Genomic DNA, 17,871 nt, shown 5'->3' with positions numbered 1-17,871 from the left:
TTGTTTGGATTTGTCCCAAAGTGCAGGGTGCATCTTGTTGCTGAGTTTGAGGTGAAGTGTGAGGAGATCTTTGTTGATTTGATCTAGGAGGAATCTTTTTGTGTGAAGTTCATTTCTGATTAAGGCCAATTCTGTTCTTTTTAGGATCCGTTTGGTGGCTGCAGAGTTGGAGTGGAATTTCAATTGGAAGCATTTGGGGATTAAATTTTGATCGCGGCAGTTTCGTAGGAATGCGAGGTCACATAAAATGGAAGCTCTTTGGACTTCTAGTTTTTCATAGGTCCTGGTCAGATGGTGGATTTCCTCCCCGTAGAGGTGCAATATTTGTTTTCTGAGGTTTTCACGGGTGTTTGTATATAGGTCTTTGGTTGTTCGGGTTTTCTCCCGTGTAAGATTGGAAGTGTCTTGGCGACGTTTCGACGAAGTCTCATTCGTCATCTTCAGGCTTCAGCTTCTTGCTTCTGGGAGCAATGTGTGATCGCAGCTGTTTCTTCCTTTTAACTGCTAGTGGGGGTTTGAACTGATTGGGTGGGAGCTTGGCTGTGCTCTGATTGGATGGGGGTTTTTCTGTGCTCTGATTGGCTGGGGGTGTGTCCTGTGTTGGTGGGGGCTTGGTTATGCTCAGTCTAGTCTGTGCTGCAGGGGGATTTGAGCTGGTGAGCTGCATAGCTGTTGTTTGGCTTTGTGGTCGTGCCACATCTTCACAGTGGGTGTCAGTCTGCTGCATGAATGGATTGGAGGGGTTTGAAATGGCTAATGTTGCAGCTGCGGTCTGGCTTCTGGTCCTTGGTCGTGCTTCATGATCAGTGTGGGTTTGGGTCTGCTTTCTGGGTGGATGTGCGGTGGTGACATCCTGTGTGGACCTTGTGAGTGTGGGTCTGGTGTCATTCCTCGTGTTAGGGACTCGTTTGTCAATAAGGGCGGGTTTCCAAATGGCTGGTAGGCGGGAGGTGTCATCTCGTTTGTTCATGCTGTGTGGGCGTTTTTCTATCTCAATGGCTTCTCTGATTATTCTGTTGTTAAAGTGTTCAGTTTTGGCGATAGTTCTGGTCTTTTTAAATTCAATATCATGTCCTGTGACTTTAAAATGTTGGACCAGGTTCCTCTTTTTTGAATGAGTTCTTGTGTTCTTCAATGCGTGCACTTATTCTTCTGTTGGTTTGTCCAATGTATGTGGTGGGGCAGGCGGTGCATGGGATTTCATATACTCCTTGATTTTCTAACTCAATTTTGTCTTTGGGGTTTCTTAGGATGGTGGATATTTTTCTGTTTGTGCAGAATGCTGTCTTGATGTTGTGTTTGTGGAGGATCTTGCTGATTCTGTCTGTGGTGCCTTTTATATATGGGAGGAGGGCTGTGCCGTTTTCTTGTTCTCTGTCTTGGATTTTAGTGGGGGGTTCTTTTTGGATTAGCTTGGTAATCTTATTTGTTTGGAATCCATTGGATGTTAGTACGTTAGTGAGAGTGTCTAGTTCGGGTTTTAGGTGTTGTTCATCAGCTAAGCATTTTGTTCTGGAGATGAGTGTCTTGGCTACGGAGTTGATCTGTGCCGCAGCTGCAACATTAGCCATTTCAAACCCCTCCAATCCATTCATGCAGCAGACTGACACCCACTGTGAAGATGTGGCACGACCACAAAGCCAAACAACAGCTATGCAGCTCACCAGCTTAAATCCCCCTGCAGCACAGACTAGACTGAGCATAACCAAGCCCCCACCAACACAGGACACACCCCCAGCCAATCAGAGCACAGAAAAAACCCCATCCAATCAGAGCACAGCCAAGCTCCCACCCAATCAGTTCAAACCCCCACTAGCAGTTAAAAGGAAGAAACAGCTGCGATCACACATTGCTCCCAGAAGCAAGAAGCTGAAGCCTGAAGATGACGAATGAGACTTCGTCGAAACGTCGCCAAGACACTTCCAATCTTACACGGGAGAAAACCCGAACAACCAAAGACCTATATATATATATATATATATATATATATATATATATATATATATATATATATATATATATATATATATATATATATGCCACCCTTCCTCTCAAGGGCTGATGAAGAGGAAGAGAACAACCAACATAAAGCTCCTTAGTGACAACTGCAGGCTCATTTTGTAGAGTCAAACTTCAAGACATTCTGCACAATTGCTTGAAACATCTGTGTCTGGATGCCTAGCCAGATGAGTAAAAAAAAAAAGATGATCTAATAGAAGCAAGAGACATTCAAAAGGTATCTTCAAAAGATACTGTCAGGTAAAGTCAAGTGTTTGCCACGTAAAGTCAAGATGGAAGCTGTGACACACATAATTGCAACAATCATGTTGCCTTTTTTTGAGATTGGGAAGCTCTTGTTCCGTGTTGATGTAATGGTTCTGTTGGGTTTGGAAGTAGCTGGTTCTTGCCTTGCCAATTTTATTCCTGTGCCAAACCTCCACAAAGCAGCACCCTGCTTCTAATGGGCACAGCTGTGTTTCTGCAGGGCAACATGTGTTTGCAGTGTCGCAAGGCTGAAAGGCCAACTGAGATTGGACTCTCTTTGACAAAAATTCAAGACAGATTACAAATTTCACCACAGCATTTGCTGTGTTTTATCTGCTGTGTTTTACATCCTTGCAGCAAAGCATTCTATGCCCAAGGAGCTGCTGATCCAGTTCTACAGAGGAATTATTGAGTCTATCATTTGCACCTCTATAACTGTCTGGTTTGGTTCTGCAACCCAACAAGAAAGACACAGACTTCAGAGGATAATTAGAACTGCAGAAAAAAAATTGCTACCAACCTGCCTTCCATTGAGGACCTGTATACTGCACGAATCAAGAAGAGGGCCTTGAAAATATCTACAGATCCCTCACATGCTAGACATAAACTGTTTCTTTTTTTCTTTTTTTTTTATTCAAAAAGTTTTACAAAAAAATTTCCCTTCACAAACCCCCTCCCCCCTCCCCCCCTGACTTCCCGGAACAAGCACAAGGTATAGTTAAAAATAAAACAAACATATGCTAAAAAAAATTTTTTTCCCCAAAACTGTTATACCAATTTTCCCTCTCTAGCTCTGAGTTCCTCCTTACATAACCAAAATCCTTCAAAAAATTAGCAATAAACAGTAATAAAATATATAGATCAATAGAACAAATTAATCCTAAAGTATTTAAAACCAGCTAAAGCATAAAAATCCAATCAAATTCAGAGAATATCTCCCTTATAGCTTCTATAACCATATAATTTCCCCCCCAAGTCTTTCTTACATAAGATCTTTCGAGAATATTCTATTTAAAATTCAATACAACAGATTATAAAATTTCAATACAGGGAAATTACAATATCTATTCAACTTTAGTCCTTCCTCGTCAAAATCCAGTATAAATCCAAATATCTAGTCTTTTATGATAGTTATAAAACATATAATCAACCCATTTCTTCCAGATCTTCCTCACATATTGTCTTTCAGGAACGCTAATATCTTTTTCTGTTAATATTTCCAAAAAAAAAAAAAATCTTTCAAGGATGATACTTTTGTCTCTTGCCATTTTTTTTGATGCATTAGTCTCTGTCTTTCCTTCATTACTCCTTTTGAAAAGTCAGTCACAATATTTCCTAATAGTTCCTTATGTCCAAGAATCCACGAGTTACTGCCGTATATTCCCTCAATCTGAAAAGAGAACTCTTGGAAAGCATTAACCCTGTGAATTTTTCCATTTCGGGAGACAGCCTCCTGTAGCACAAATTCAGGCATTTCATCCAAACTTTTTAAAAAAGGCTTCTTTACATCAATTTGTTTATTCAGGATCCTATCTTCATATTTATCCAGTTTTGTTATCTCCTCCATTCCATATTCGAAGTCCTGATTACATTGGTTAATTTCCTCCAAACTCTCATCCAAAACGCCTCCATTTTTTTCCCCTTCGTATTTTTGAGTAATTAAATACATTCTTTCTGTATAATCCTGTATAAAGTCACGAATCCATTCTTCTGAAAAAACCTTCATGGCAAAGTTCTTGCTGAAAATCCCCTTATAAAATACTTAAACAAACTAAAATAATCCAACAATCCACAGTCCAGTACAATAAGATAAAATCTCCATTCAGTTTCACTTTCTCAACAAGTAAACGCCATTTTATTTCATTGTGTTGATTGTAGATGAGAGAATTTTTTTTTTTAAAAAAAATAGAAGTCAGATTTAATACTTGCAATTTAAATGACTGATCTCCTGTGTTTATTCCGTCTGCTTATAAATATCCATAACAATCACTTGAAGCAGAAGTGGTCGCTCTCTTCTCTGTCTGCATGAAGCAGAAACACGCTGGGGCTGGAGCTGTGCAGAAGGATTTCCAGGGAACTTTCCCTTTCGAGTTCCCCAAACGGGTCTCTAGAGAGAGCTCTACCTTTCCTTCTTCTTGCTCTTTCCCTTCCCCTTACCGGGGAAGGTACTTTCAGCCGCTGTTTTCGCCGGCTTTTACAGAATCCCAGCGCGGGCGCCCTTAGGGCGTCCTTCGGAGAGAGCGGAGCCACCAGAAGTCCCTAGACATAAACTGTTTCAACTCCTACCATCAAAACGACGCTATAGAGCACTGCACACCAGAACAACTAGACACAAGAACAGTTTTTTCCCGAAGGCCATCGCACTGCTAAACAAATAATTCCCTCAACACTGTCAAACTATTTATTAAATCTGCACTACTATTAATCTTCTCATCGTTCCCATCACCAATCTCTTTCCACTTATGACTGTGACTGTAACTTTGTAGCTGGTAATCCTTATGATTTATATTGATATTGATTGTTCCTGATTGCTTATTTGTACCCTATGCTTATCGTTAAGTGTTGTATCATTAAGTGTTAATTTTGTACCCTATGACCCTCATTTGTGTTGTAAATGTTGTACCTCGATGAAGGTATCTTTTCTTTTATGTACACTGAGAGCATATGCACCAAAACAAATTGGCCAATAAAAATTCTATTCTATTCTATTCTATTCTATTCTATTCTATTCTATTCTATTCTATCCTATCCTATCCTATCCTATCCTATCCTATCCTATCCTATCCTATCCTATCCTATCCTATTAAAGCAAACTGCCTATAATCTGGTGCTTCTGGATTTTACCCATCTCAGCTCTGCTGTCACTCATCTTGCCAGTTACTTTTTCTCAGCCCAATCTGCCTCACAGGTGAGAGAGAAAAGGCAGGAAAATAATATTAAGTATGTTCACCAGGGCAGGGAATGAACAAACAAACAAACAAACAAACAAACAAACAAATAAATGAACAAATGAAGAAACGAACAAACAAAAGAATGAACAAACGAATGAATGAATATCTTATTTCCAGCAATTATTTTAAAAGGGGATGGGCAACTGTTTGATGGCTGAAAGTTTCAATGGTTAGGCCAGAGTTGCAACTTAGGGAGGACTGAGTCATACTATGTGCATGGACTGAGAGTTTGATTCCCCCCCCCACCCCCGTGAGTTTGGGATGGGGTGGGGGGATGAGCTCACAATCCTGAGAGGTGGATTGGGCTGAGAAAGAGTAACTGGCAAAACGAATGACAGGGGAGCTGAGTTGGGTAAAATCCAGGAGCACCAGATTAGAGGCAGTTTGCTTTAATGGGATGCTTTGCTGCATTGTGACTGGCTGAAGAAAGAAAACCTATACATACACATAGAACTGTACAGATTGTGTATTTCATTCTCTATAGGCCCATACTAAATGAATGGATGTTTGGAGAAGCCAACATCACAATAATGCTGTTGAGAGTTTTAGATATTTAAATACACATGGCCTGTCCGTATGGTTTATGGTGATTGTGGAGAGAATACAAAGAACTGGGTTGTGCAAGATAATCTTACTATAAAAGGTATAGTAATTACAGATTATGTTACAGAATTAATAGAGTGGGGCAGAAGTCTTGTGTTGTCTTGGTGCATAACTTCTATTTGCCCAAGCAAGACAAACTGAACTAATCAATGCAATCAATACAATTTCATGATACAGTTAAAAACATGCCATATGATTACAAAGAAGGAGATGGAAGCAAAATGACCTTAGAGCGTCGAAATGTATAGTGTTCACATTCAACAGATCTCCCTTAAGCACAAGGTTAAGCAAATAGCTCTGAGTATTCCTGAACTTTTGTTTGCTAGCTAGTGAAGGCTGCGATCAAACAAGGTTACAGTGACTCAGTTTTCAAAACAACCATGCTAATGGTGCCACTTTGATTCAGCAGGTGATCAGTTTCCTTTGATGGAGATATGAATCTCAGTTGGGCTACTTGTTGCAGAAATGCTATGTTGAATTATATTTACAATTAAATATATTTCTTTTCAAAGTAGTATGTTGTTTATTATTACAATCTGTTCACAATGATGTGAACAGCATTATGGAGTGTTGCTCATACTAGGTAAACTATTTATGTTAGAAGGGCTCTTGCTGGAGCAGAGAAATAAATGTTAAGTATTCTCTTTATAAATATATATAGTGACAGTGATCTGAAGTTGTCTCTGGAACACATTATAGCTTGCCAAATGCACTATAGCTAGTGGGACACATTATGGCAAATCTTAGAATTTAGAACTATAAAAATAATGTAACAATTAAATTGCAATTAATTACGGGTAGTTCATTATAAAATAGTAATCAGATATTGTTATGATTAGTCAACTTTTAAATGCTGTTTAAAATACATATTTTCATTTGTTTTTTAAAAAAACCTAAGATGGAAATAATTGTTTTCTTGTTTATCATTATTTTTATTTAAATATAATTGGTTGGTATTGCATAACTAGATTATTTATGAATGCATATGAAAATCAGTTGGAATGTGTACATACCATTGAATATACAAGGTATTCATTTTCTAGAGATATTAGGGAGAAACTCAAAAAATCATATTTACTTAAAGAGTTAGAGGCTGGTAGCCTTTGGCCTTCCAGTTTTTGATCATGGCCAGCATTGGATAGTTTATTCTCATGACTTTCTTTGCAACACCTCTCTTATTTTCTTACCTCATCCTGTAATGTGCATAGCCACACATTGCCAGACTATTGCACAAATTTTCCCCAGATGCTTTTGCAAACTTGCTTACTTGAAATCTCAGTGGGTCAGAAAGATAACAGCATGAGCTCTTGCATTAACTTCATATTGCTACCAAATGTTAATGAAACACCACTCGAGAAAACTTATAAATGATATTCCCAAGGAATTGGTTTTTGAGACAGAGGAATCCATTCTGGGTGGAATCTTCAGAGGAATTTAAAAATAAATTTGGACAAATGTACATACATACATCGCCTAAAATTAGGGATCAAACAAACAGCCTATTTTTGCTACTTTAGTTTCTATCAATTCTATTCCTACCTTGCTTCCATCCCTTTTTTTCATTATTACTGTTTGTTGAAGGCTATGCAAAATCATAAGCTTTCATAGCATCTACTGGTATTTCCCCTTCCTTCTATATACCAAAAGCCCGGTGAAACAAACATTCTCTATGGAGGGATAGAGAACTAGAGATTTAACTCCATTGCTGGAAAGAGTCTCTTCTTTCTCACTATCAATTTCACCTCCGACAATAATTAAGACCCAAGTAGAATCCCTGCCCACCTAGCAGTTCAAAAACATGCAAATGTGAGTAGATAAATAGGTACCACTTTGGTGGGAAGGTAACAGCATTCTGTGCGCCTTAGCATATAGTCATGCTGGCCATATGACCAGAGAAATGTCTTCAGACCGTGCTGACTCCCTTGGCTAAGTAACAGAGCTGAGCACCATCCCTACTAGACGGAGGAAACTTTTACCTTAACCTTGGAATCCCTGCAGCAGGAGGAAATGTTACGAATCAGAAAGCAGTCCCTTGATATGTCATTTTCCTGAGTTTTGGTCAACCTGTGTGTATTCCCCACAGATCAATTCATAAATGATAGGTTTTGTGATCTCAGGAAGAAACAAGAAGCCTGTTTGCTCGTTGGAAAAAAAACCACAAAAAAACAGCATGACTGTGTAGGTTTTATTCTCTGCAATAAAATGAATCCTGGGTCAAACTTGACTGGCGCAACTGGCTAATATTCTTAACTGGTTGGTCAGTGGTCATGCAAAGGACATACATTCTTTTAATTAATAGGTTAGATGTGTGATTGCATTGGCAATTGCTCAGTCCCCACGTCTATGAAACATGGTGCTTTGACCCTGGACTTGTTTTCCCCATGGTTATCCATCTGACGTTAACTGGCCTGCGTGAGGTGGAAAGATCTATCCTTTCAGCTGCTGTCTCTCTTGGAAGATAAGGAAGTCTCTCTCATTACTGTCCATTTCACGTTGCATGACTCAAGCGCAGGGGTGAAATTCACTTACCTTCATTACTGATTCGCGAATGTGAACATGCACACACGCGTGCTCCCTATGCTCATGCACACTCCTCCACGTATGTGCAGAGCCTTCTGCACATGCACAGAGGGTCAAAAATGGGACGTGATGACATCTGGGTGGGTGGGCGGAGCCTTCCACTGCCGGCACTACTGGTTCACCTGAGCCGGATAGAACTGGCTGAATTTCTCCCCTGCTCAAGTGGAATTAGGGGCAGGAGTGTTTCCTTCATTAGGCAAGTCAGTTTTGGGTGAATCCATTTCCTCTTCTCACAGCCTCCTGCCATTTGCTTGTTGTGCCCTTTGGGCCCAGACTACAGCATTGGCCATAGAGCAGGGGCAAGGAAAGTGGAGCTGCTCTTTATAGAATAGAATAACAGAGTTGAAAGGGACCTTGGAGGTCTTCTAGTCCAACCCCTGCTTAAGCAGGAAACCCTATACCATTTCAGACAAATGGTTATCCAATTACTTCTTAAAAACTTCCAGGGTTGGAGCATTTACAACTTCTGGAGGCAAGTTGTCCCCCTAATTAATTGTTCTAACTGTCAGGAAAACCAAACTGTTCTAACTTTCTCCTCCTTGGATGGAGACGATAAGGCATCTGAACTAAGAAGAGAGCACAAAAATGCATTAGAAGTGAAGGACTCATTTGATGATGTTGGCCTGGATCTTGTGAACACGTAACATTAAATATCTAAAATAAATGTATATGATATGAAAGATAAATTTCTTTATATAAAGAAAATAAATTAAAAATGTAAAATAAAGGTATATTTATATAAAATATGCAAACTGAAAGAAGCCGAAGTCATAAAACAAGCAAATGCTACTTACAAAATATTTCAGTTTGCTTGATGTTACTTCAGGCCATTATACCAAGGCTATTTGGATGTGAAGAGAGGACAATTGGATCTGTTTGAGCAAGGTTGCATATTAGCTATATTATTTGGAAAGAATGGTCAGGATCCCAGTGCTCTGAAAAGCTTTAGCTAGATAACACTTGTTTGTTTTTCATCCAGTGACACTCTAGATACTCCTCTGATCTCTGTGAGTTATGGTTTTGAGGGTTGCAAAGAAACATGGCGGGGGAAAAGTTCTAACAAAGCAAATGTTATTGAATGTCTGGAACAATGAACATACTTTGAATCTTGGCCAGCGTATTTCTGGATTGATCTTAATTTATTGAACTGGGCACTTTGTGACTTGTCAAATTCAAAGCTCTCTGAGAAAATTCATGTTCTTTTCTTCTTTCCCAGAAGTTTCCATCATGTCTATATTTATCCAGGCACAGTGAAATGTTGCCAAAATTTAGGATAAAAGGAAATTAGAATTAAATGAGTATAAATGCAGTGCACATAAATAGAATTTTTAAAAAGACGACAATCATTGAACAACATTTATATTGTATGCCACCCAGAGTTGCTGTATTAGTGACATGGGTGGTACATCCTACATACCTTCCTCCTCCTACTTGCCCCACAACAGCAACCCTGTAAGGTGGGTTGAGCTTAGAGAGAATGATTGGCCAAAAGTCACACAGCTGGCTTTCGTGGCTAAGGTGGGATTTTTTTTTATTTTATTTGCATTTATATCCCGCCCTTCTCCGAAGACTCAGGGCGGCTTACACTATGTTAGCAATAGTCTTTATCCTATTTGTATATTTATATACAAAGTCAACTTATTGCCCCCAACAATCTGGGTCCTCATTTTACCTACCTTATAAAGGATGGAAGGTCAACCTTGGGCCTGGTGGGACTAGAACCTGCAGTAATTGCAGGCAGCTGTGTTAATAACCGACTGTCTTACCAGTCTGAGCCACAGAGGCCCCACAAAGATTTGAACTCAGAATCTCCTGCTTTGTAGTCTGGTGCCTTAACCCCTTAACTAAATTGGCTTTCTTTGCAGTGATTGGGATTTCCCACTAAAATCAGCTAAAAAAGACCCATGACCTGAGCAAAGGCTCAACCTGGCAGCAGCTTTAAGAGTCCAAAAGGTGCACAAGGAAAGATAAGTGATATGGTATGCATGATGACATCATCATGCCCATGCCATTTTGATTATTGTGACTTCTACCAGATGCCTTTGACAGCTTCAGTGGCCTTTTATTTGCAAATACTTCTGGGCTTCTAGCCCTGCTCAAATTCCCTCCGGTGGAACCTTCTGTCCTGCATCATCGAAGTGAAATGTTTTGCTATCCACTTACTGAACTAGGTGAACTGCTTTTGCCAGAATGTGATAGGATCATTTTAAACCCAGTCACAAGTTAGGTGAAAACGTGTAAACTGAGAGCAAGCAAGTACTGTGCTTTCTCAAATTACTCTGCCTGCCTCAGGGAAGATGGTTGGAAAGCAAATACTAACGGTGTTACATAAGGACGTAAGAAGAGGCTTGCTGCATCAGACCCTCAACCTGTTTTGTCCAACAATCTGTGTCAAACAGTGGTCCAGGGGATATATTGGGTATGCAATACTTTCTAGCAGCCGCGTTTCAGGAATGCTGCCTATGATTCATGAGGTAGTAAATCACTGCCAATATTAGTGGCCGTAGATAGCCTGTTCTTCCATGAACCAATCAAGTCCCCTTCTAAATCCATCCAAATTGGCTGCTATTGTGCAACCTGATGGCAGGGAATCCAGCAGTTTAATTATGTACTGGGTAAAAATGTATTTCCCTCTGTCAGTTTTGAATGTTCCTGCATTTAATTGCAGAGAATGATTCAAGTTCTAACACTGTGTATGAGAGAGAAATTTCAATCCATATTATGTACTGGTAGTCCTCAATTACAACTGATCTTGCTTAGTGACTGTTTGAAATTTGATGGACCGGGTGCAGACATCTCGTGATCCGCTTAATGACCAGCATGACTTATAGCCCTAATTTTGGGCTCAATCATGGTCATAAATCAAGGATTGCCTATATACCATACATACAGTAAGTTTTTAAATTCCTATGCTTTGCTTTGCTTCACTTCACTTCACTTCACTTTACTTTATTCCAAAATAAAGGGTCCCAATTGCTGGAATGTTTCCCCATGGATGGCTATTTCAGTCCACAGATTGTTAGGGTTGCCTTTTTTTTAGCATGTTTTGTAGTTCTGTGATATTCTTTTTAAGAAACAGGGACCATAATATGTACTCCAAAATGTGGTTTAACCATAAAGTTGCATGAAAGCATACTTTATCAGTGTAGCAAGGTTGTTGGTGTTTCTTCCACCAATTTTAAATCCATACTCACCTTCTTCCAATCCACTTTTCCTTAATATATAGTCAGCATAATAATGATCTTACTCTTTTCCATTTTGGATGTTTAGAAGTATAGAAATATAGAAAGAGATTGCAGAAATCCTCTACCACAGTCTCCATGACAAAGGCCAATAAGCCTCTGTTTGAACAATTCTCTGTTTGAAGGTCCACTTCCCAAAGCAATCTGCTTAATTGTTCCATAAATCATGGAACAAAATCTCAATGCAGCCATAGCACTTAGATTTATATACTGCTCTACAGTGCTTTACAGCCCTCTCTAAGCGGTTTACAGAGTCAGCATATTGCCCCCAACAATCTGGGTCCTCATTTTACCAACCTCAGAAGGATGGAAGGCTGAGTCAACCTTGAGCCTGGTGAGATTCAAACTGCCAAACTGCAGGCAGCCGACAGTCAGCAGATGTAGCCTGCAGTACTGCGTTCTAACCACTGAGCCACCACAACTCTTCAAGTCCTCATTGTGACCCTTTCTGAGGAATGGATCTTAAGAAAAATCCATTTGATTCAGTTTATGCTCAAGCTTCCAGTTAGAAATTGACTCTTAGCCAGTGCTTCGAGAAAATTGTCATACTGAGAATTCTGCGGCTATAATTGCTTTGCCTGAAAACTGGCTAAGCTAAGGAAATGCAGAGTTTAACAGTACTATAAAATGTCGCCTTTCTCTTTCAGAAATAAATTATATTGCCAGCCATATGAATTATCAAAATATGCTTGAAATCAACATGGCAAAACCTCAAGGCACTCTGGATTCTTCAAGAGAGCGGGGGCTTGATACATTGCTTGGCATAATTCGTGTCCTATTTTCCTCAGCAAAAAAACAGCAGCACAATTTTTTAAAAAACACAAAAAAAATCCTGGTCTTTAACTGGTTCCATGTCTGAAAACTTGGCCTCAAACTACATAGAGGCCTAATAATATTAAAGGACAATTGCAAGGCTGCACTGTTATAATTGCCTTGGAAATAAACTAGCCATTCCATTTTGAAATGGAATATTGTCATATTGGCAATGTGTGGACATTCCATTCCATTTATGAAAGTCAGCGATGATTCATGTATTTAACTATTGCACAAATTTGGTTTTTGTGAAAATGTTGATTTAGTTACACACTGGCATTGTTAAATTTAGCAATGTAATCTGTCACCATTCCAATTAAACAGGAGATGAGTAGCAAATGCAGTCAGGTCCTTAAATGCCTTAACAAATATGAAGGACTCAAGGGCAATTCAGTTAAAATTTGCCATGTGCCCAAGCCTTAATATCTATACAGAATATAGAATATATAGAAGCAAGAAGGGCCTAAAAATGTGATTGTTCCTTACCTCATACATATCTTCATTTAAGGCCAATAGGTTTATCTCTTACATGTCCTAAACTACATATAGGCAAATGAGAAGGCAGAAGTACAGAGTTCTGCATAATTCTTGCTATTATTTCCCACAGGCACCTTGGGAAAGCAACCAAGTCTTTCATCTGCTTACTTTACTTCACCCATCTCCTTGCTCCAGAGCTGGGATTTGGCAGCACTGTGATTCGCCCATTCCCTGACAACTTTCTCAACTGAAACCAAGGATAGATTATTCTGACCTTGACCGACTCTTCCCCCAAACTGGAATTATAGCTGCCTACGTTCTTTTTGCCAAGAACTTGCTCAACTGTCTTTTGACATTCTTGAGGAATCCCCTTCTTGTCTGTTCTGCTTAATGTCTAAAGGGGAAGAAATGCAAACGCTCCCCTTAGCGTCATCTTATGTAATTGTACAGTCAATGATAGATCTGTTAAGAATGCAATAATAGAAGGAGACATACAGAAATTTACAAATGTGCTCCTTCCTTTGAAACCTTGGGTAACTTGCCAACCAATATAAGGTTTAGGAAGAATCAAGTATTTTGCTGAAAAGTGATGTGAACTTTGCAGATTATTTTTCCACATCTAGTTATACAGCTCACCAGACACACACACACACACACACACACACTAAAAATATCTAAGCTTGTATGAAAAGCCCAAACCCCAACAGCTTCTGATCTGTCTGAAGTTCTAGCTCAGGTTAAATATTTTTAGGGATTACAAAATGTCCATACAACCATTCAGTGGCATTAAGAAAAGCAAATCACTAGTGGAGAGAGAGACAAGGAGCAAGTTGCCCATGGCTGTATTGGGGTCTCTTATCTGAATTCAGCATCTTCAGTCAGGATTGGTTACTTTGGAAAATTGGAACTGGAGATTGTGGTTTATGTTATTCAACAATATCTGCTGTAGAATAATGTAATGTTTTCCAGTCTCCATATGCCATTTCATGTTTATAAGAAACTATGGTATAGACAAATGTTTGTGAATATTCAAATGATCAGATTCCAGATCAGGTGCAATTTTTACTAAAGCAGAATAGGAGACAAGAACTGCCCTCTGTTCAAAATATAACAAAAATAATACATGGATTTCTGATCATTTCAGCATCTGTTTCTGATTTTAGTTTTACTTACCTAGATATACAAATGTAGCTGCATTGTAAGACTAGTCCAAAATGAGAAGTTTCTGCCTAAGCATATTTGTGTGTTTAAAAAGAGATCAGAGAACTGGATCTGTGTGTGAGGAAAATATGTTATTTCAGAGAGATCTTCATTTGGAACTGTGACAAAGTTCATAATAATCTCGCAAAGAAAGGAAGTGCTTTAAGATTATTTTTGAACAGTTGACCAGAGAACTTTAATTTGTAAAATAAATATGATCTAGTTGAAATTTCAATAGGAAGAGAAAATGAAATGGAGAAAACAAATTATCTAGTTTCCACTCATTTTGAATTAAAACCTTTCATTATAAATCAACAAATAATATAAAGAGAATATGGGTTTTCTTATCTATTTCACAACTGAATGATGATATTTTTTGTTCATTAGAGCATTATTCCAGTATCCTTACCAGCAGGGTGGTGATCTTTGCACTTTTAATGTTTAAAGTAATATCGTAATCCATCCAGAGATCTTTCATTATTAGGTAATCATTATGGTGATAATGATTTAACTGAGTATGAGCCAAACTGTTAAATTTTAGCAACCACAGAAATTTTCTGTATCCTTGACCTGGTCTTTTATGTTTTCCATTGGTCACTCATGAAATGAAACAATCAAAATGTTAAAAAGTTATGATATTTATGTAGCTACTTACCAAGCATATCTAAATTATATTAAAGTAACCAAAATACCTTTACAATCCCCAAGGAATGCCACAACTTTTGAGCATCCCTAATGTTTGGAAATTGAAAGTTGAAAAATTCGATACACCCTAATTACTGTAAATGAGGCCATCCAGCTCAGGGATCTCCAACCTTGGTCCCTTTAAGACTTGTGGACTTCAACTCCCAGAGTCCCTCAGCCAGCAAAGCTCTGGGAGCTGAAGTCCACAAGTCTTAAAGGGACCAAGGTTGGAGACCCCTTATCCAGTTTGCTGCTCATCCCCTCTGCAGGTTTTTTTTTTTAAGCCCTGCACATAGACCTGCACACTGCCGCAGCTGAAGTACTGCTTGGGCATTCAGGCTAGAGCCAACCCATCGCCGCCACCCTCTGACAGCCTGCTCACTTGCCCACCTGTCTGGCTTGCCATCCGGCACCAGCAGCAAGTTGTCCCCACAGCAAATTTCCGGTATTGAGATGTCCTGCAACAAGATGGTAGCAGCGAGTTGGCAGAGACAAGAAGGCCACCCCCTGATGGCTGCACCAAGCTAGCGGCACTGAGTCATCCCATTCCAGAGAGAGGATTTGAACCCATAACTAGAATAGAATAGAATTTTTTATTGGCCAAGTGTAATTGGACACACAAGGAATTTGTCTTGGTGCATATGCTCTCAGTGTACATAAAAGAAAAGATACCTTCATCATGGTACAATACTTACAACACTTAATGATAGTCATAGGGTACAAATTTAAAACTTAATGATACAACACTTAATGATAGTCATAGGCTACAAATAAGCGATCAGGAAACAATATCAGTATAAATCATAAGGATACAAGCAACAAAGTTACAGTCATAAGTGGAAGGAGATGGGTGATGGGAACAATGAGAAGATTAATAGTAGTGGAGATTTAGTAAATAGTTTGACAGCGTTGAGGGAATTATTTGTTTAGCAGAGTGATGGCGTTCGGGGGAAAACTGTACTTGTGTCTAGTTGTTCTGGTGTGCAGTGCTCTATAGCATCGTTTTGAGGGTAGAAGTTGAAACAGTTTATGTGAGGGATGTGAAGGATCTGTAAATATTTTCACAGCCCTCTTTTTGATTCGTGCAGTATACAGGTCCTCAATGGAAGGCAGGTTGGTAGCAATTGTTTTTTCTGCAGTTCTAATTATCCTCTGAAGTCTGTGTCTGTCTTGTTAGGTTGCAGAACCAAACCAGACAGTTATAGTTATAACCCATAACTACACTTTTCAATTACATGTTATTGGTTGGCTTCTGATGAGATGAACTTCTGTACATCTTCATTAATGAAGAAGTAACTGACACTGGCTTGCAGGAAGCCCCTTGTTGCAGAGAGAAGGAAAGTTCAAGGCAAACCAACTCTACATCAAACCTTTTTTTGTCTTTTTGCTAGGTCATGCTTTTGAATATCACCTGAGGTTACTTTGGAGGTTATGGAGAAAATGTGGAAATATAGCTGAAGCTGCTAATTCAGGGAGAAATGCCTTGAACTGTAGTTACCTTTTGGCACAGTGACCGTGATTTCACAATTGTAATTATTCTCTGATAGTGCCTGCTAATTTCTTTTTTCAGTGGATAAAGCTAACAAACCTGGGTGGCTCTGCCCATGATTTATTTACCATATCATCTGAATTAAGGCTGTTTCTGTCCGTAGGGAGGAAGGACTGCTTTTCTGTGTGCAAAAAAGGAGGCATCTAGAGAATGGTGGCTCATTTATTTATTTATTTATTTATTTATTTATTTATTTATTTATCAATCATATATAAGATAACAGGTAAAAGTATAAACATAATTTGGATACATGAAGAGAGTAAGTATAAAGGAATATTAGAACAGGGACAGTAGGCATGCAGGTGCACTTATGCACACCCCTTAAGAGGGAATATGCAGGAGCATAAAGAAAAACACTCTAGTGAGTGAAGTTTCAGGAGAGACGTGTGAAGGGGTCAGTGGCATTTCTATCCCTGAAGCCCCCTCACAGTATCAGGGAGCAATTGAATCAGATTTCATTCCCTATTTACATTATCTGTAAACATTAACTGACTAGTTATAGCAGAGTACAGGTTTGAGAAATAGAGACAAAGATGATAATGAAAAATTAAACCATCACTCACATGGAATATTTCTCCATTTGGAATGTCAGTTTTAGTACTAATAAAACTAACAGCAAAATACTGTGAAGACCTTCAAAAAGGAGCAATAATTCAGAATAAATTAAATCAGCCATAGCTAGGCTACCCCAGTTACATGTAATCACACCTAGCACATGTTTAGGGTTAATACATATTGATCATTGGGAGAGGAAAAGTGATGGTCGTTAAAAGAAGAACATGTCTATGGACTGTTTCAATTTTGGGTGGGAAATTCAATTTTGCAGACTTGGGATATCCTATCTATAGGAGAAGAATAAATGGACCATTAGATTGGTAGACATGCTGCTCCTTAGATAGCAATAGCTAAATATCTATGGAGATTCTTAGTCATCCAGATATAGTTGTCCCAAAGGTGCTTTTTCAAGAGACAACTGGATTTTCTGTTTTTTTCTTTGAAGATGTTTCGCTTCTCATCCAAGAAGCTGAAAATGAAACATCTTCAAAGAAAAATCGGAAAGTCCCCTTGCCTCTTGAAAAAGCACCTTTGGGACAATAGCAATTGCATTTAGACTTATATATTGCCCCATAGTGCTTTACAGCACTCTCAGGGAGGTTTACAATATGCGGCATTATTTGCATATTGCTCCAAACAATCTGGGTTTTCATTTTACTGGCCTTGGAAGGATAAAGGCTGAGTCAACCCCAAGCCCTGTCAGTATTGAACTCCAGGCTGTGGGCAGAGCTTGTCTGCAATACTGCACTTTAACCACCGCACCACAGGATTTACTTTTGAGTAGTCCCTCCTCCACAAATTTTTGGTCCAGAAATTATCCTACTCCAGTGAAAAGTGTGGGACCTACCTGCCCAGTTCTCCTCACACCTGGAAAGCCTCATATTATATAATAATAATAATAATAATAATAATAATAATAATAATAATAATAATAACAACAACAACAACAACA

The sequence above is a fragment of the Ahaetulla prasina genome, chromosome 2, assembly GCF_028640845.1.
Source record: "Ahaetulla prasina isolate Xishuangbanna chromosome 2, ASM2864084v1, whole genome shotgun sequence".
Taxonomy (NCBI): domain Eukaryota; kingdom Metazoa; phylum Chordata; class Lepidosauria; order Squamata; family Colubridae; genus Ahaetulla; species Ahaetulla prasina.
The sequence above is the reverse complement of the archived record's forward strand: the minus strand, read 5'-3'. Positions refer to the sequence as shown.